Genomic DNA, 18,707 nt, shown 5'->3' on the forward strand with positions numbered 1-18,707 from the left:
CTTTACAATTAAGAATCTCCGCACTCTTATCCCAAAATACCTAACAAACCTCAGCCAGTCTGGCCTACTGTTTTAATTTTTGCTCACATCTTTTTTGCTTAGGGAACGTAATTCCCCAAAAGGGAGAACTAAACATACGCACACATAAATGAAGACAAGGTAACTAAAGGAGGGAGGTAATCTAACAGCTGAGAAGTTAAAGGATGTCTCTGAGCACCTGAACTGAGTCTTAAAGAAGCACAGTGCTGTCACCGAGGCTTGTGGCCTCCAAGAAACAAAAGGGAAGGGGATACACCATCAGAGAACTTTAAGGTCCATCTGGCTGCAACTTGAGCAAGAACTTTCTCTTCAGGTGGTCTCTTCTCCAAAACCTCCCGCTCAAACAAAGGCACTTCCTTCTGAGATAGCAATTCCAAGGGGACACAGCTTGTTTGTGTGTCAGACTAGAGAAGCACTAAGTCTGCTGCAGAGCCCAAGCTTCAGGTCCTATGAATTAAAAGCTGCTCTTTAAAACAACCATGATCTGCCCCCTTTGCACTCTGCCATGACACGGAAGGCTTCTCCTTGGTCTTGGTTTGCCCTCCAGGACCAAGCGGAACAAGACAAATCCCTCTCCCACATGAGGATGCCACAGAGAATCACCCTCTGTGATACGGAAACAAGTAGTTATGTCATATCCCCGCTGCTGCCCCTCAAAGACTCAGAACAAGTGCTCTTCCGATCCATAAGAGAGAAGAGAAGAGGAGGTTCATTCTGAGGGCTCTGGCAAAGGATGACACCATTAGCACACAGCAAGGAGAAGGCTCTCTCCAGAGGAAACACAAAGCTCCTCAAGAGACTGGTGTCTATCCTGGGCCATTCCCCAGGGCCGCCCTCCTGCTGCCACCAAACACAACTACCTACGGCAGAGGCAGTTGCCAGAGCCCTTCTTTGACAGGATCTAAAGAAGCTATCGTCCACAAAACAAAAGCCACAAAATTAAATTATCAGCTTCCAACAGCTAAAAAGTTGTTTTTGGTGGGAAAGTCTAGAGCTGAGAAGTCAGATTTGTGACTGTGAGCGAGGGAAAGCCCTTCAGAGAAAATTCATTCTGAAGATCATGGTTTCTACCTAGTTACCCGCCCTCGTTCTCCAACAATCAGGACAGACAGCAGGAAACAATACACATGCCAGGTGGAGATCAGGTATCAGATACTTGGGTTTTCAAATGTACAAGGAATTCAAAATCCAAAATTTATCACTTTTTTCCAATTAAACTAAGTTTTATCAATAACATATACGCCATAGTTATGATTGTCCAACTAGCCTTTTATTTGTCACAGATAGGAGAGAGAAAATAAACTTGATGGGTGACTAAGGTCCCTATTGTAAAAACTCAAGATGTAATATAACTTGGCAAATAGAGTGTCTCCTATTAGTTACAAGACCACCCAGTCTAAAGTCCTCATTTTTTCAGAGGAAATTTTTCATGGTCACACAATGGGTCACACAATAGGACCCACAACATCCTTCTCAGACCCCATGTCTGGGCTTATTGATAGGGAACATCACTGCCCTTGCTAATTTAGCATAAACAAACAGCATCAGTCCTTGGGGATGGAGAGCTTTGCAAGGCTGCTCAGCTTAGCACTTTATTGGGCTCTGTGGGCCTGGCAGGACAGTGTCCCTGGGGGATGCAGGAGGCTGCTCTTGGATGCTTCAGTGTAAGTCTACGCCCCAGAGAGAAGCCTGATGTAACCTAGCCTTATGGAATCTTTTAACCCCTTCTAAGCCACAGGCATCCCGGGAGTCTCCATTTTCAAGGTCTTGAATGATTTCACTGTTACCTAGTAAGCACCATGTACACGGGGGCAATTTGGGTGCTACAAATGGGAAGCCTGACAACGTTCTGTAGGACAAGCTTAAATGACACAGGTAGGGCATGACTTATAGACAGGAATGTAGATAATGAGAGCCCGAGAACCTTACACACTAATAATTACCTTTTTGACTACATCTTCTAGCTTAAAGCAGTATATTCTTTGACCAGGTACACACATATCTCTAACTCTCAAGCCCAAGTGCATATCCTGCCATGGTCTCCTTGGAAGGAGTCAAGGACTCAGACCACGGCTCAGACCATTTTCCTTCTGCATAATGAGGGACATAAGCCTGGCCCTGGCCAACAAACAGAAGAGGCAGGAAGCAATCCCATCCAATCCAACAAAGGAAAGGGCCATGTACAAAGACAAAAATGAAAGCTCCTGGTTAGTGGACAAAACGATGAACGCAGATAAAAGTCGGAATAACTGGGAGAAATCAAGAAGGAGCTGGAAAAGAGGTGGCCCCTGAGCCTCTGGAGGAATCCAAGGACTCTGAAAGGCCATGGAGAGAATGAGGAGCACAAAACTTCTCCAGGCCCAAGGGAGGCTGGTGGCCCAGGGACTAGATGGAGGGCAGCAGGGCATGACCGAGAGTCAGGTTGGGAAGGGCTTCCAACGCCAACAATCCTGGAGCCCTCCATGAGCAGGGGAGAGACAAGGCCAGCCCCTTCAGGAATCCTAAGGCCAGAGGAGGGACAGCCAGGAGGCAGCCAAGTGAGGCTGAGGCGAGTTAGGAAGCCCCTCGGCCTATTGAGCTTCCATGCATCTCGCTGAGCTGAGGCTGCCAGCGGCAGGGGAAGGGAAGGGAGTTTTCAGGCAGGAGTTCCTTGTGCTGTGAGGAGGGTGGACCGGAGACAGGAGAAGCCAGAAGCAGGGAAGGCAAACAGGAGATCTTTTAAACAGTTCAGGTGAGAGGTGAAGCAGGCCTGAAATACTAAGGGGGCAGCCCTGGGAGAAGAGGAAAGATGAGATAAGAACGTTGTTGAGACAGTAAAACTTGGCAGCCAACTGGATACTGGTAAGAGAGGGGGACACGGAGCCTTTTACCTCAAACACAAAGCCCTTATTGGAGGCCCTGCAGCCAAAATCAGAGGGCCCGTGTTCTCCAGGGAGCCTGCTGCCTGCAGAACAGGAGGCCGGAAGGCAATGGCTCTCAGCAGAGAAGTCTGTGGGAGGGAAAGGTGTAGAGAGGGAGACGGCGCGTTCCAGCTCGCAGAGGTGGCCCTCCTCCAAGAAGACAGTAATCAGGGCCTTCAGGAGAGACTGTGCAAGGCCATGCAGATACACTGCAGACTAAGAACTGACAGTCACCAGCTCTTTCATTGTTAAGTGAGGAACCTGAGGGACCGTTCAATCCCTCGGCTGTGGGCGAGGGGCAGAGCAGGAATCCCATCCAGGGCCTTCGCCTCCACAGGTCAGGGTCCTTCTGCGGCCTCTTTTCCCTCTCGACCAACAGACGTCCTTCAGGGTGGCCTTCCTTTGCAAATGCTCATCATGCATTCCACACAGCAAGAGGCATCCCAGGAAGCAATACTTCTGGTCACCCTGGATGCAAGAGAAAACCATGTCTCTGTCTCTAGAAAGACCCGCCTTGGTCTTGGGTCTTTAATGGCTCATTTCCTCCAGCAGCGTGCCCACTGGTCATTTCCTGGACGAGGACCTTCCATTCAGAGGTATCTTCTAACCATGTTTATATAACGCTAAGTCCTAATGAAGCAGAGGGAGGGGACCCCAAGTTGCCAAGGTAAAAGAATTCGTTATCTAGTTGACAACATGTTAGTGACCTGTCTCTCTGTACTTAGAAAAGCAGAGGGCTCTTTCACTGAAAGCATAATTGAAGCTCTTTCCAGAGATCCTCTCAAGAGCACAAGATCACTTCCACATCAGGCAATCCTCTGAGTGTACACGAGACATGAGTTCAAATCCTGGAAGTATTACTGAATATCTTATGTAACCCCCATTAAGTCACTTCTCCTCTCTAAAAGGAATTCCAAAGGAAACAATTTTGAGCCTCTGGATGTATTAAAATTATACTTGAGCAAAATCTTCTTAAATGATGAAACAAAGGTTTATTAAATGCAATATCACACACTGCATAACAAAGCACCATGTGAGGTGTTACACGAGATAAAAATTTGGAGAAAATTTTCATTCACAGTTGGGATAAGCCACAAATTTAAATAACCATAATATACAACATCATATAAGGGCATTAGAGAGGTATGAAACAATACACAAAGTGAAGTCTCCTGGAGAAGGACTTTACAGGAATCAAGGAAGGTTTGACATATTTAAGAGAAAATGCCTTTTTTTCCCAAATAAGAAATTAATTTGAATAAATCAAATAAAAATATGTTCAGTCTTTGCATTAAGAAGAACATGTTGCCCATCTCGGTAGTGAAGCATGATTTGGGATGGCAATGCCAAACTCCACAGGCAACTGGGTGGCATGAAACTTGCCCAACTTCAGGCCAGTGGCACTTGCTAGCAGGAATTTCACGGTCTGGATGGAGCAGGCCCAGGCACAGGGAAGGCCCTCCCCCCATATCTCAGGGGCACCGAGTGACAGCACCAGCAACACTCTACATGACATAGCCCCTCTCCTGGAACTCCTACGCAGTCAGATGCCAAAGTCTTTCACCCCAAGAGGGAACTTCTCAAAGACTGGCCATGGTATAGAATTTCTCCAGAAGACTTCTTCATCTTTTTTCAGCTGGAAAATAAAGTACCAGAACTGGGACTTTGCCACAAGGTGATTAGGACGAGATGGCAGTGGAGTCCTGGGAGTGGGCAGGTGGCTCCCAAGTTTCTTACACTCACAGGGATACCCTAAGCCTTCACAGTGCTGCAGCCTCCCTGCCATCCCCCAAACACAGTAAATAACTTTAGCGGGAAAAATACCAACAATGCTCAAAATGTTAACAGGTTTTTGTCAGGATCCTGGACAATAAGTCCATAAACTAATAAATTTTTGCCCATTTCCCACAGAGTTAGGGGGAAAGGGTAATTGAAGGTCAGTGTCCTTGTTAGACACTGGCAGCAGTGACAGTGACTGTTGACAAAGGCAAACTCCTGTGCAGACGTCACATGCTAAGCAGGGGCTGGAACGAAGTACACACGATAGGGAAAGTTGAGTCCTCTGGTCACTAACAATGACAGGTACAAGGTAATGAGGGGCAACAATCTGCCGAGTGTACTTCTGTGATACCAGAAGAAATCTGCCGTTAGCCTCCCTGTGTAAAGAGCCCAGTCCATGACAGTGGAGAACAAGAAAGGAGACCCAGAGGCCGTCCACTCTGCCCAAATCCACACTTGAGCAAAGCTGACATCAGATCCTAACTATCCCTAATTGTGCTGTGACCCTTTCTGATGTCAAGAGACATTTTCAGTTTCCAAACAAGATAATCATACCATGATTCAGAGGCAATAAAACTGCTTCTGGCAAAACATCAACTGGGAAATCTTTTTAATTAAACTTTAAAAGTAATGACATTCCAGAAATTAAAGTACAAAAACTATTACGTATTGAAAATTAATACCATGAGAGACTGGTCATGTATCTTGGGCGACCCTTCCCTTCACACATCATGGTACTAGGTTAAGCTTTTTCCTACAAATAGTAACATAATTCTCTTTCTCTTACTTACAGACTTATTATCTCTATTTCCTTCCTTCTATTTCTCCACTTTAAATGGAGAATGAAATTATATGAACTATAAGATCTTTCCAAGTCCCTTTCAGGCCTAAATCTAAAATCCTACAGTGGCAGGAGAGTAATCACAAGGAAAAGAGTCAGGATAATTCCCAAAGACCTTGGCAGTTTAGTGAACCACAAACTCATAGGATTCAACAGTGTGGAAAGACAACCCAAAAGGTAAAGGGATAGAAGATTACTCTGACATAACTATGATGTTTAAAATGAAGTGTCTTTGTACTCTTTGGTTAGACAAAATATAGAGTATGATATTCAGTTCATATTTTAAGGATAATGAAAATGTTGGAAAAGTTCTGGAAAGACAAGCACACTAATGCTGGAACTGAGAATTGATCCAGCTATTCTGAAAAGCAATCTGGAATTATCTATGAAAATGATCCAGAGGATGAATGCATATAACCCAAGGTAGTCAAAATCAGAAAGATAAGCCCCATATACGTCAAAATATTTACTACAAATTCTTTCGTAGCCGCAAAGAACTAGAAACTAAAGCCAATTGCCCTAAGTTAGGTGTCAGCTATACGTGTTGGAACAATGAACATAAGTTAATAAAAAAAAGATGGAGAAGACTTACATGAACTGATGCAGAATGAAGAAAGCAAACATAGCCAGCAATAAAAATGATCTCAATGATGAAAGAACCACCACAAAGCCATCTTGGTCCTAGAGATGTGCTAAAAAGTCTATATCCTGCTCCTTTGCTCAAGTAAAGGATTATGCAATGTCCCTGCTGCATTCAATAAGTTAGGTATCTTATTTATATTGCTGAGTTTTGCTGAATTAGCTTCCCTCCCCCATCTCTATTTTTTTATCTGCTTCAAAAGATCATTTTTCTGAAAGTAAGAGTGTGAAAGGACACATAAGTGAATCAAAAGCCAAAGATAGTATAGTTTTTTAAATCACTGACAAACTCGAGTATATCTAGAGGAAGGTAAATAGGATGGTGAAAACCTATAGAAAAATCAAGTGAATGAAATAGGGATATTTCATCTGAAGACAAAAAGTTGGGGAGGGTAGAAAATGGGACAGATACAGGACCATTTGTAAGTGCTCGAAAGGACATGCCACAGTAAAGGATGACATTTATTCCATGTGGCTCCAAAGGTCAGGATGAGAATGGATGGATACAAATTGAAGAGGCAAATCTAAGAAAAATGTTTTAATAATTAGAAAGGTCCAAACTAAGAATAGGCTACTTCATGAGATAATGAATCCCCAACTCTAGAGATCTTCAAGGGTATATCTATACAGGGGTCATTCCCATTTGGGTCCAAGTCACATTTAATGACCTCTGAAGCCTCTTCTAATTCTAACCAAAGGAAGCTAATTGGAAATGGGAGGAGGGAAGGAAAAACAACAGCCTGGGTCATCATCATCATCATTATTATATCATCATTTTGCTAATAACTAATTAATTTATATAACTTTAAAGTTTAGAACACACTTTGCAAATAATGTAAATATACATATTATATCCATTTCACAAATGCAGAAACTAAGGCTCAGAGAGGTTAAGCAACTGGCCAAGTGTCACACAGTCAGTAGACATCAGAGCTAAGATTCCGGCGTTGCTCTCTTGAAAATTCTAGCATACCTCATATCATACACAGCTGCCCTCTCTGAAGCAAAACAAAGATGGTGTAGGTTGCTGGCAAGATGGTCCCTTTGGTATTCTTTCTTCCAACTCCACACATTTACAAAATAAAACTGAAAATCAAAGAAAAACATTTCTCCTATCCAATCTAGAAACTCCTATGGAGGTGTCACAGAAACCAATCCTCTGGAAAAGAGGTAAGATTCTATTACATCTGAGGCCCATTTCCTCCCAAGAGCGGAAGGACAAGATGGCAGGCCCAGAGGTTCCTGGGCTCCCAGCTCCACTCCTACCTTTGGCTTGCTCCCCGAGTAGCTCGTGGGTCACAAAGGGCACAGATTCTAGGAAGAGAATGCAAATGCAGACCCTCTAAGGAAAAAGGAGCTCCAAAGCCAAGGACCCTGAGGAGAGGGTCATAAGAGGCAGACGTCATGGAATCTAACCACAGAAGGGTCACTTTCAGACCACAGGCCCACTAGATTTCTTAGTCCTGGGAAGGTGCCCACAAGCTGGGTTTACTCTACTGTCCTTTTTTCTTTTTAAAATGATTCCCTATGGGTTCGGTTTCACTCTGGAGCAGAGTTAGCTCTCAAATAGTCAAGAAGAAAATAAATAGGAAAAAAAACGATTTTTATGGGCCACAAACACTGAAGATCATGAATGTTCAAAACTAACCATGGACTAAAAAAATGTTGGGGGGAGGATCTGCCCCATCCATTCATTCTGTGAGACTCTCTTCGAGTCTCGCTCTCTAGCACTAGCAGAGAAAGGTAGATGATACACTGGCGTCTTATCAGAACATGCCCTTGGACTTGGCTGATGACATGCTTGCTACATTTTCCAGTCCAGTTTCCAGTGACAGATCAGAGGTCTACTAGCTGAGAAAATGCTCTATTTATCTAATTCATTCCACGTACCCTAAAAAGAGTCTTCCTAACCCTCTGACTTACTTTCAGACCAAGGAAGGCGATGACCTGAATGTGGGCCTGAAGTTGGGTTCTTTTTGTGTCTGATTGCAAATAAACTACCTGTACAAGGTCTTATATTGATTCCTTATTGTCTGAAAGAGGAACATAACATTACATACCACTGCCTGTTCCATTCTGCTTGTGAGATCCAAAAGGGGATGATCATCCACAGTGACACGAGGTTAAAAGAGACCAAAAAGAGCTGCTTTATTTCAAAGGTAGATGATTAATCCAGTTTTTCTATGACCCTTTGAATGTACCAACGGACTGATTGGCCTGCCATTCAGAAGGGGCACCAAGTCCATTGAGTTTATGGGAGAAATACAAAAGTCAGTGTCAATCCTGATTTATCAGTATTACACGCATAAAAGTCCACTGATAGGTTACAATTGATAACTAATCTTTAGCAAGATACTACCTAAGATCAAAACCTTCTACCCTGAAAATGTGTTATCAGGGAATAGGTTTTACTCTCCTCTGCTTCTCCTTTTTTTTTTTCCTCTATCACTATTGCACAATACAAGTCCCAAGAGCTTTTCAAGAAGAGCTGGAAACTCTGGCTTTACAGCCTATAATACCGTGGAAAACAAAAACGTGTTCCACCCAGCTTCTCACAGACTGCTCTGGGAAATGATCTGCAAGACTGACCAAGACAAGCTAATGAAAACTACATGGATTAATAAGAATTAAATTAGGAATGCAGGGCTGGTTCAATATCAGGAAACTATTGCCATAATCAACCATATCAATAACAAAACCAATAGAAATCATATAATTATCTCAATAGATGCAGAAAAGGCTTTTGACAAAATACAACACCCATTCCTAATAAGAACTGAACTTCAAGGTAAGGATTAAATTTACCCAGCAAAGTGAGAAATTCTTCAGGAAAACAGCCAAGGAGCTAACAATGACTTTCTCCACTGTAATCCTAGAAGAATATAGCTAAAGGTAGGCTATTTTATTTTTCATTGAACCATAAAATTTTGTAGCTTCAAAATCCAAATCTAAAACTGGGGCAAAAAACACTTTTGGCTGTATCTCAAAAGAGACTGGATTATAATGATCAAGATTAGTGAGTTCCTCCCTTCCCTCCGTCTCAAATAATCCTAATCAAGCAGAATGAATCGAATCTAAGGAAGCAAAGTATTAGAATGAAGTTAGTCTGGCAATCTATGTTCTCTCCCCTAATCACAAGCTACTGATCACAGTCAATAGGAAGATATTTATTGTCAGGAACCATCAGAACATCTTTATTAAGTTCCTGTTATGTTCTGAGAACTATGATAATTAAGTAAGGCTCTCTTCACTGAGTCAACAACTTCACTGTGGCAACAGAAACTCACTTCCACATTCACAAACAAGATGAAACATACCTGAAATAAAATCACCCTATATAATTAGTTATCTTCCCCCCTCCTGCCCCAGCCAAAGCCAATGGGGGCAAAAAAAAAAAAAAAAAAAAAAAAAAAAACAACCTTGAAACAAAAGTAAATAAAAGCCCATCTGCAGCTACATAATTATTTTCCTGGGTAGGATGAACAAAAAAGAATCAGAAAAACAAATTTCCCCAAAGGACTTATCTTCTCTCAGAAAGAAAAGGCAGTCAGGGCTAGGAATGAGATTTTAGAGATATGCTCTGTGATTCAGACACCAGATAAGTAACAAATGGGGAGGGAAGAAAAAGGTTTTTGCTTTTAAGCATCCACACACCTTGCCCTCTGACACTCATTTCCCCATTTGCCAGTGGGTGATACTAGACCTGGAGTTCTCAAATGCTTTTCCATTTTCTCTCTGGATATCACTTCCACTTAAGCCAGAAGTATTGCAATTGTCACTACAGCCCCATTGTCACAAATATAATTATATGTACTTTATAGGAGAAAATACTAAAAGAATACTGAAAAAACAAAGATGGATAAGAATGAAGGGCCTTATCATAAGGAAGGCTGGAAAGTAGAATCTAAGCACTCCTCAGGAAAGGAAGCCTCAAATAGTATTAGGTTGTAATATGGAAGTTCAATTAGCATCTTTGTTGCTGGGCCAAAAGGCAGGCCCAGGGCACACTGACACCTGATAGTCACTGAGTGCTCCCATTTATTGATTTGGCTGACCAAGAAAATCAATCAAGGGAAAGTAAATTGTGTAAGTTAAAAAAAAAAAAAAAAAAGAAAGAAAGAAAGAAAGGGTTATCTGAGATTCATTTATGAGATCTGAACTAAAATAACTACTTGAATTACTAACATTCACAGGCGTTTCCCACACAATGGGAAGAAATAGGATAGAAAGAATCTCTTGTAGAGAAGAAACTTGTTGTCTCTTGTAGGGAGGAAACAATCTGAGCTCCTCTTCTCCTGGGTCTCTTAGCTCAGCAATTAGATAGGACTAAGTAATTCTAACATTAAAAATAAATTAGCTTTTCTAAACACTGAAACCTTTGCAAAATTGCCCTCAAAAGTTTTACTGTTTCTGGAGATGGCAGGAATTGACAACATTTTGAAAAGTGTTACCAAAGAAGGCTGTAAAGATCCCATTTCCAATATATTGTTTTGTTTTGTTTTTATGAAAAGCCATGGTTTAAAGATAGGCCGATCCAAAGGAAAATGGACTTCCACTGGGCACTCTGATTTCCTCCCGGTCCTAGATCTTTGGCTGACTTTTATAACTACAAAGCTTTCCTTCCAATTCTAAAGTTATAGAGGAAAATGGACTTCCATTGGGCACTCTGACTTCCTCCCGGTTCTAGGTCTTTGGCTGACCTTCAACTACAAAGCTTTTTATTCAATTGCAAAGTTATAGCCTTTAGAAAGTGACTCTTTACAAAGCCTATTATCCATAGGTCACTATTGAATGAAAAAACAAATCCTATCTCTAAGGAGATGCCAGGTTTCCTATTAGAATAAAAAAATATCACAATTATTCAAAGCAAGGGCTATTCTAGCACAGTCTTCAATGTAGGAGTTAATTCTCTTCTCAGCTTCATAAAGGAACTCAATTCTATCAAAACAAGTCCATGTTTTGTAGGGGAAAGAAGAGAGAGATCAATGGGGGGTTGGAAACATAAAGGCAAAAAAAAAAAAAAAATCATCATTCTAAATCTGCTTTGCCCATGATCCTCAGTTAAAGCTCCATCCAGATCAGGAACAAAGTTCTTTCTCAAGTTATGTCTCCTAAATCTGGCTGACCCAAAGCATTTTAGAGATAAATGCTTCTCATATAAAGACTGCAAAATGAGCCAGAGATATAAGAAGCTCTGAAAAACACTAGACACTCAAAGACTGCCTGCCCTATTCCAAATAAAGGTCAACAATAGGCCAACAGATTCGAGATCCATTATCTACCTATGTAATCCATAAAAAGAGTTATTGATTAAAGAAGCTATTTCTAAAAAATGATTGATAAGCTTGCCTCGGTAGTGACTTTTACTATTATCTTCATGAGTGAGCAAACAAATCTCACCCTGGTCATGACCAGATCTTGGTAAAACCAGATAAGTAGCTAGATAATATCAGCAAATAGACGGGAATTCATAGAATCAACCCAACCCAATAACTAGGTGTCCTCCGGAGAGTAGACTAGAAGGAGAATGCTCCTTCAGAACTGGGGCCTTGCCCCAATGGTCCCAATGCCAAAACAAGAGAATCACAGCGCGGCAGTGAGAGGAAACTGACCGGCGGCGGTCCACGAGCCAGGGCTCCCCCAGGAGCTCAGAGGCCCGGCAGAGCAGGCCCATAATGGCTGCTCCGAGGGGGTGCACGCGCTTCTCTCACAGCGAGGACTTGCACAGAGCCTCAGCTGGGAGGGGCTGCCCAGGTCAGGCCTCTGCACTCCCATCCCAGCTCCTGGGTCCAACCCTACAGAAATGGAGAACGAAAAGGCAAACCCGGAGGGGAGGCACAAACCTTGCCGGCTGAGGGCAGGGCCCGAGGCATCCCGGCCTGCTTCTCAGCAAGGAGAGATAAGCTCGAGCCAGCCCAGCCCGGACAAACGGGCACCGCGGTTCTTCCCAGAACTATCCCTCAGATGAGGGCACGTGTTGGGCTTTCCATAACTGCAGTGATTCCAGCAGAATTCCAGCTGTGCCCTCTTACCCACTCAGGAGGCCCAGAATGCCAACAGACCATCAACAAGAACCAGAGCTCGACAACCCACAGATAAAGAAACAGACCAGCAGCTGAATCGCCTTCCTGGGGAAGCCGCCAGGGACCTGCAAGCCACCTAGAGGGAGCCCCAACACCCTTCTCTCCTGCCCCCAAATGTCCAGACAAGGCACAAGTCCAAGGGGATGCCCAAGGCCGCAGGCCTCCGGTCTGTTCTTACAAAGTGAAAAGGAGTATTTCCTTTTGCCTAAATCTCACAGGATCTGGAGCTACCAAAAGAATTCAATTCTGTCTCAAAAAGTCTATTCCTTTTAAGTCACTTTGCCATAATTATTCTCAATGAGAGAGAGGTCAATGTTTTTAAAAAATTCCCTGAAGAACCATCTCCTCCAGCACTAAGCAGACTGGACCCTCAGATTCCTGTCAAGAGATGATTTCTATCCCAAGATGACCCACCAGAAAACATGATTTAAACTCTGAACTCTTACCTACTGGGAACATTCTAGGAGCAGAGTCATTACTCTGTCCCTAAATGAGTGTTATCAGTTATTACTATCTCTAAGATAAACTTAGAAGAGTAAAAGTATCTTGACCAAGAGCTGATGCGTTCAAGAGTTTCCCGGAGGACAAAGTCTCTTGGTGAGCCAGGAGAGGGAGGAGATCTAACCTAAAGGCGGGCAACTATCCTCATTTTCTCAGAGGTGCTTCAGGGATCCTGGCAGCAAAGCAGATGATGGCCTTTTCTAGGAATGGGGCTAGTCTTCACAAGCGATTACAGCCAGAAACAAGCAGTCATTATGAGACACCAGCCCCTCCAGACTCGGGCAGCAGCACCTGGTCCTCCTTGCACTCCACTGGTACAGCATGGAGCACCCAGGGTCACAACCCCATTGTGGTGCAGCCTCAGGACACAAATCAAAATCTCACAGTCTTTACTGACAGCGGTACAACATAGCCAGCCAGTATGAAACGTTACATCTCATAAGGGATCCCTCTTGCCAAGCTCCTGACATTCATTAGAAGCAATCAAATCTTTCTGGAATCTCGCTTCAGAATTAAAGTCGATCTAGCTTTAAAAATTTTAATGAAATTCTTACATTTTTCCACAATTCCAAGAGGAAAAACTCATAAAGGGTGTTTTGGACCTAGTCCTAGTAAGGCTCTCCTTCCCAGAAGGAAAGGACTCTCGACTGGTAGGATGTGAAGTGAGGCAAATGAGGAAGAGACAAGGAATCAGGAGACCGAAACGAAGATTTCTGGGCTCTCCTTTCTTACAAGACCGCAAGGACATGTCTTCTGTCCTTATGCCAAACCAAGGTCACGATGCGACAGACAGAAACCTCTGCTAACCACACAAGGACCTGCAGTCGAACCCAACCTTCAAGTCATGGCCCACAGCACCTGCAGCTCAGAAGTATTCTAAGAATGGCAATCTGGCCGGGGAAGGGGACACGGGAGGGGAAGCTGAGGCCCTTTCCATGGCCCCAGGGAAGAACCATGGTCCATGGTCCAACCCTAAGAACTCTCAGCAGGCTCTGGGCCACCTTTCCACCTTAGTGCTGCTTAATGGATCTGAAGAAAGATCCCGCTTCTGATCCATGCAAGTAATTTCCCCTCTGACCCTCTGACCCTAAATCTATGCTCTCAGGATCTTTTCCTCAGGAAGAGCCAGCTCCCTCCTTCACTGCTGTCCTCAGAGATGACCCCCCCTTCCGTCACACTGACAGCCTAATCACTTCTCTGGAAATAAGTGCCCTCCACCTTGAACACAAGACAAGCTCCAGAAGCCACAGATGTGCCCTGGACCCAGCCCTGTACCTTAGACATGGAAGGAGAGTTAATAAATATTTGCTAAGCTACTTCCAATAAATCACCTTCACCTCCACCCTTTTCTTCTTTCCCAATTACTCTGCTACACTGTCATAACATTTTATGACTTTATTCCTCTCTACCCTGAAGTTCTATGTATAATGCTGTAACTCTAATTTACATGTTTACATACTTTGGCATTTGGACTTAATTTTAAACCAACTCTCTGGGGCAAATATTTAATCCCAGCCTGACTTGCCCACTTTCAATTAGTATATTCTGGGAGGAAATACAAACTATATACAACATGAAATTAGACAAAACACAATTAGGAAGGCAAATGTTACCAAAAACTCCCAGTAAATTACAAAGCCAAATATGTTTTGTTTTGGGAATACACTACTGCTCTATATATTATTTATACATAATTTTATTTTGGGAAAATTTTAATTTGGGAATACACTACTGCTTTCATCCATCATCAAAACCTCTAAGAAAATGACTGTTTCCTTCTTGATGCTCCCATTAGATTGTAACAATATCAAATATAGATAGTTACCCACCTAGAACATATATTCAAATATAAATGTAAGAGTTTCTAACCTTCTGAAAACTCTTGCCACCATCTTGAATAAGACTCATCCAAAAAAAAAAAAAAAAAAAAAAAAAAGGCCAATTCTTAGGAGAAGAAATAATTACAGAACTGGTTTTTCAGTGCACACATATTCAATTCAATAAATGTCTATTAAGTATCTATTATGGGCTAAGTGAAGGGATACAAACAAAAGAAAAATACTCTCTGTCCTCAAGGAGATTACAATCTAATGCAAGAAGACAACACACAAAAGGATGGAAAGGGGAATGGGGGGAGAGGAGATGTTATTCTATGGAGTCAAAACCAAGCTAAGCAGCAAATGGAGAATTGAGAGTTACCTGGGAATTTCTGCAAGTTCAGAGCTCTCTATAAAGAAAGGCTTTGGTAGGAGTTTACTGTGCTACCCTCCAGTTCTCCCATCAGGAGAGGCAATTGAGCTGACAAGGTACTGAGGATCAAAAACAGTATTCCCAAAGAAACTCTGGGGTTTCAGGGGCCACCTGCCTCAATTTGTGTCTGGATACAAATCTCCACTACATCATACCCAACAAGTGGTTCACCAGCCACTAGTGAGAGGGAGGGCCTACAGTAGTGACCACATGGAAATCCATCCTATTTTACACAGAACCTAAATCCACTTGTTACCCACCATTCCTAGCCTACTCTTTGGCTACCTGCCCTGTAAAGGACCTGGAAATGAGGGAATTCCCAAAAAAGAAAACAAGTTAACAAAATTCAAGCTTTAGAAGTGAGACTTTGAGCCCAGAAATCAAGATCAAAAAGCCTAAGATGGTATCTCTACGGCCAGGAAAGGCATCCAGTTTCTCAAGAAATGCACCCTCTCTTGAACAACAAGCCCAAGTCACAAAGGCCTAATCTAATTCTAGTTAACAACTGTCTTTTGTCTGATTAGCCCAGAAAAGTCTCACAAGAAGCCTGTGTGACTCAAGCACTGGACGTAGAATCTAAGGATCTCAGGCAAGATTTTAGTTCTCATATTTACTTCTTATGTAATCTGGAACAAATAACTTAGGTCATTTACTATGCAGAATACTAACAGAGTTGAATAATTACTACTCATACCTTCTATGACACTTAGCCCTGTGTATTCACTTTGACTCAGCTCTACTCCACAGCCTCCCTCCCCACTTCCGACTCTACATTTGCATTATAGTGGCAGAAACGGGACTTAATAAAGGTTCCAGCAGAAAATGATCAGAAATCGGGTCACCCAAGCTTTTGCACCTTCTATCTGTCTAACTGCATAAATCTCCCTTTGAGAAACAATTGATTTTTCACATCTACAACCCACAATTGTTCGGTCTGGAGTAGAGGGCCCCAACCAACCAATCACAAAAGTAGTCCAGGTCTGATCTGCAGGATTAGGGGGTACAAGCATTTTCTCTGAAATCTGAGCTCATTTCCAGTAGTCAAAGACCCTGCCACAGTGGAAAGGCGCTACAGTCCCCTAGTCTCCTCCTTATCTACAAATCAGTGCACCACAATCACACTTCTGCCTCCTGATTCAAGATCTGCACAAAGAAGAACATGTCTGGCAGTTCTCAAACTTTTTAATCTCAGACCCTCTTGAAATCTTATTTTGTTTCTATGGAGTATTTGCAGGGGTATAGTGAGGCTTAACTGAGAAAGCAGATGGAAAGCCCTTTGCAGATCTTGAAGCACTACATAAATGCTTGCGATCGTTGTTGTTAGCGTTACAATTCGTCCCCAGTCTGTTGATGACTTGGTTCCCCGAGCCCCCTGCTGCATTCTTGCTAAGTTTAGAGTTTATAGGCATGTTCAAAGAATAATATAGGGGTGTGCAGCAAAAGATTTAACAACTGGACTCTTGAGGGAAAATAAAGTGTATGCACACAGATTTTATTTAATTTGCATTTTTCTATCACCTCCTTAAATCTAAACAATCCGCAAAATGACAAATGAAGCTTTGATTTGTAGTTTTTAATCTAACCTGATTGTTCTAGCACAATCCTAATCATATCAATATTTCTGTATTAGAAATTAAAACTGAAAATTTTAACCTATTCCACATTTAACAGGGAATATTTTTATGAAAAATAGCTATATTTTCCTAAACAAAAAAAAAAAAAAACAACAAAAACCTGAGAACAGTGTTACTGTTTACACATTTTTGCACATTTCTTTAATGTCTGGTTTAATTTTTTAAAAAAAGATAGCTAGATTCACTGATTAGTTTTAAAATTAATCTAAAATCAAGATCTGAATTCAAAATCCGATGTCAGATATATTTACTATATGTATGACTCTAGGCAAATCACTTGATTTCTGTCTGCCTCAATTTCTTTCATCTATAAAATGGGATAATGATAGCATCTATCTCATAAGAAGCACTAATTTTGTTGTTGCTACAAATCTATCTTCCTACCATCCTCTGAATGAAAACCAGGACAGGAGCACCATTGATTAAGGGCTTGTAGCCTCCGAAAGCTGGTGCCTTCTCTGGCATGTTCTCCCTTCCACTCCCACCATCCTTGCAGTGATCTCTCGAGGCATCAAAAGTGCTCACTCTGTGCCTTGGGAGCCCTGAAGAAGCATAAGACATGCTTCCTGCTCTGCAGGGGTTTATGGTCCAGTGAGAGAGAGAAAATATCATGTATATGGGAAAAACAGCTATAATAATAAAGCCGCAGGTTATAAGCCATGTAGGCAAGAGCTATAGGCTATTGCAATATCACATTTCTTTTCCATTAACAAGCTTTTTATTTTCTCTCCCTTCCACTTCCTCCCACCACCTTGGGGGGAAGAGGGAGAAGGATAAACAAAACCCTTGTAACAACCGGGCATATTCAAGCAAAACAAATTTCCATATCGACCATTTCCAAAAATATACATTTCATTCTCCTGCCCTCACCTAGAAGTTCCCCCCCCCACCAACTGCCAGTATCCTCTCCATCCCTTCTGATCCTCCTAATGGAGGGTGCTCCGCTTAATGGTCACTTGAAGCCAGTCAGATGCAACTTCAACCTGCCTTGGACCCTTACTAGATGTCATTTAATGAAACCATAAGGGCATCTACCCACCTCTCAATAGACCACCACAGATCAAGTGGTGGAAGGGACTCGGAGGCTTCCTAGGCCACTTGCCCCTTTTGCTGCTGCAGGGACAGGTAAGGGGCCTGTTCCAGGTCATGCAGATGATATTCCAGACAAGGTCCCCAGACTGCAGAGTAGGGGATTCCTTCTACTCAGGTCTCAGCATCCTGCTCAAAGCCCTTTATCGGGCCACTTGCCCTTTTCCATGAAAAGTGAAATATCACTAGTCCTGCATCAAGAACCTTCACAGCTGGGCTCCACACTACTTTTCTAGACTAAGGCCAAACTGCAGCCAAACTCCATCCCCACCAAATTGCCCCCAGCATCCATCCCATCCTTTCCCATCCCTGGGCCTAGGGGTATCACAAAGGCCAATCTCTGCCCCACAAAGTCTCCATCCTTTACGGTTCCCTCAGGTGGCCAGGCGTCCTTAAGTCTGACCTCCTTTCTCATACACTTAGCATGCTCCTTCACTTCTCCCGCAGGGTCTGAGTTACTTGAGGCCAAAGCCATGTTTTCAAGGCCCAGATGGGCTTTCACCTCCATGAAGTCTTCTCAGACTGCCTACGGCACTTAGTCCAACAATTTTTTCCCACAAACATATCTTACATACTCTAGGTCACATGCTCCTGGAAGATAAGAATCATGTCCTATACCTCTCTGCTGCTCACAAAACACCTAAGCATATGGGACACACACACACACACAGAGCAGATAATCAAGCTCTTAAAAAGAACCAAATTCTGACACCTGTGGCACCCCAAAACACCCTGTACTCGGCACTGGCTATAGATTCTCTACCATTCCACCTTAAACAAAAATTCACAAAAAGGATCGCTTTTCTATCCCACAAGACTATCTCATGTAATAGTTGTGCTACCTTTTAGATACACCTGTGGGAATCCACACCAGGACAACTGGTAAAACATTTCCATTCCCAAAACACAAACAGCATTACTCAGTGCTGGAGAAATAACGAGTAATCACCTA

The 18,707-nt window shown here is 42.7% G+C and overlaps 1 protein-coding gene across 2 annotated transcripts in view; it reads right to left on the reverse strand.

Moving 5' to 3' along the window:
- Positions 1–18,707, reverse strand: part of SGPL1 (sphingosine-1-phosphate lyase 1) — a 71,633-nt gene that overhangs the window by 44,377 nt on the left and 8,549 nt on the right. The gene's annotated exons all lie outside the window — the stretch shown is intronic.

The sequence above is a fragment of the Sarcophilus harrisii genome, chromosome 2 (assembly GCF_902635505.1).
Source record: "Sarcophilus harrisii chromosome 2, mSarHar1.11, whole genome shotgun sequence".
Classification (NCBI taxonomy): domain Eukaryota; kingdom Metazoa; phylum Chordata; class Mammalia; order Dasyuromorphia; family Dasyuridae; genus Sarcophilus; species Sarcophilus harrisii.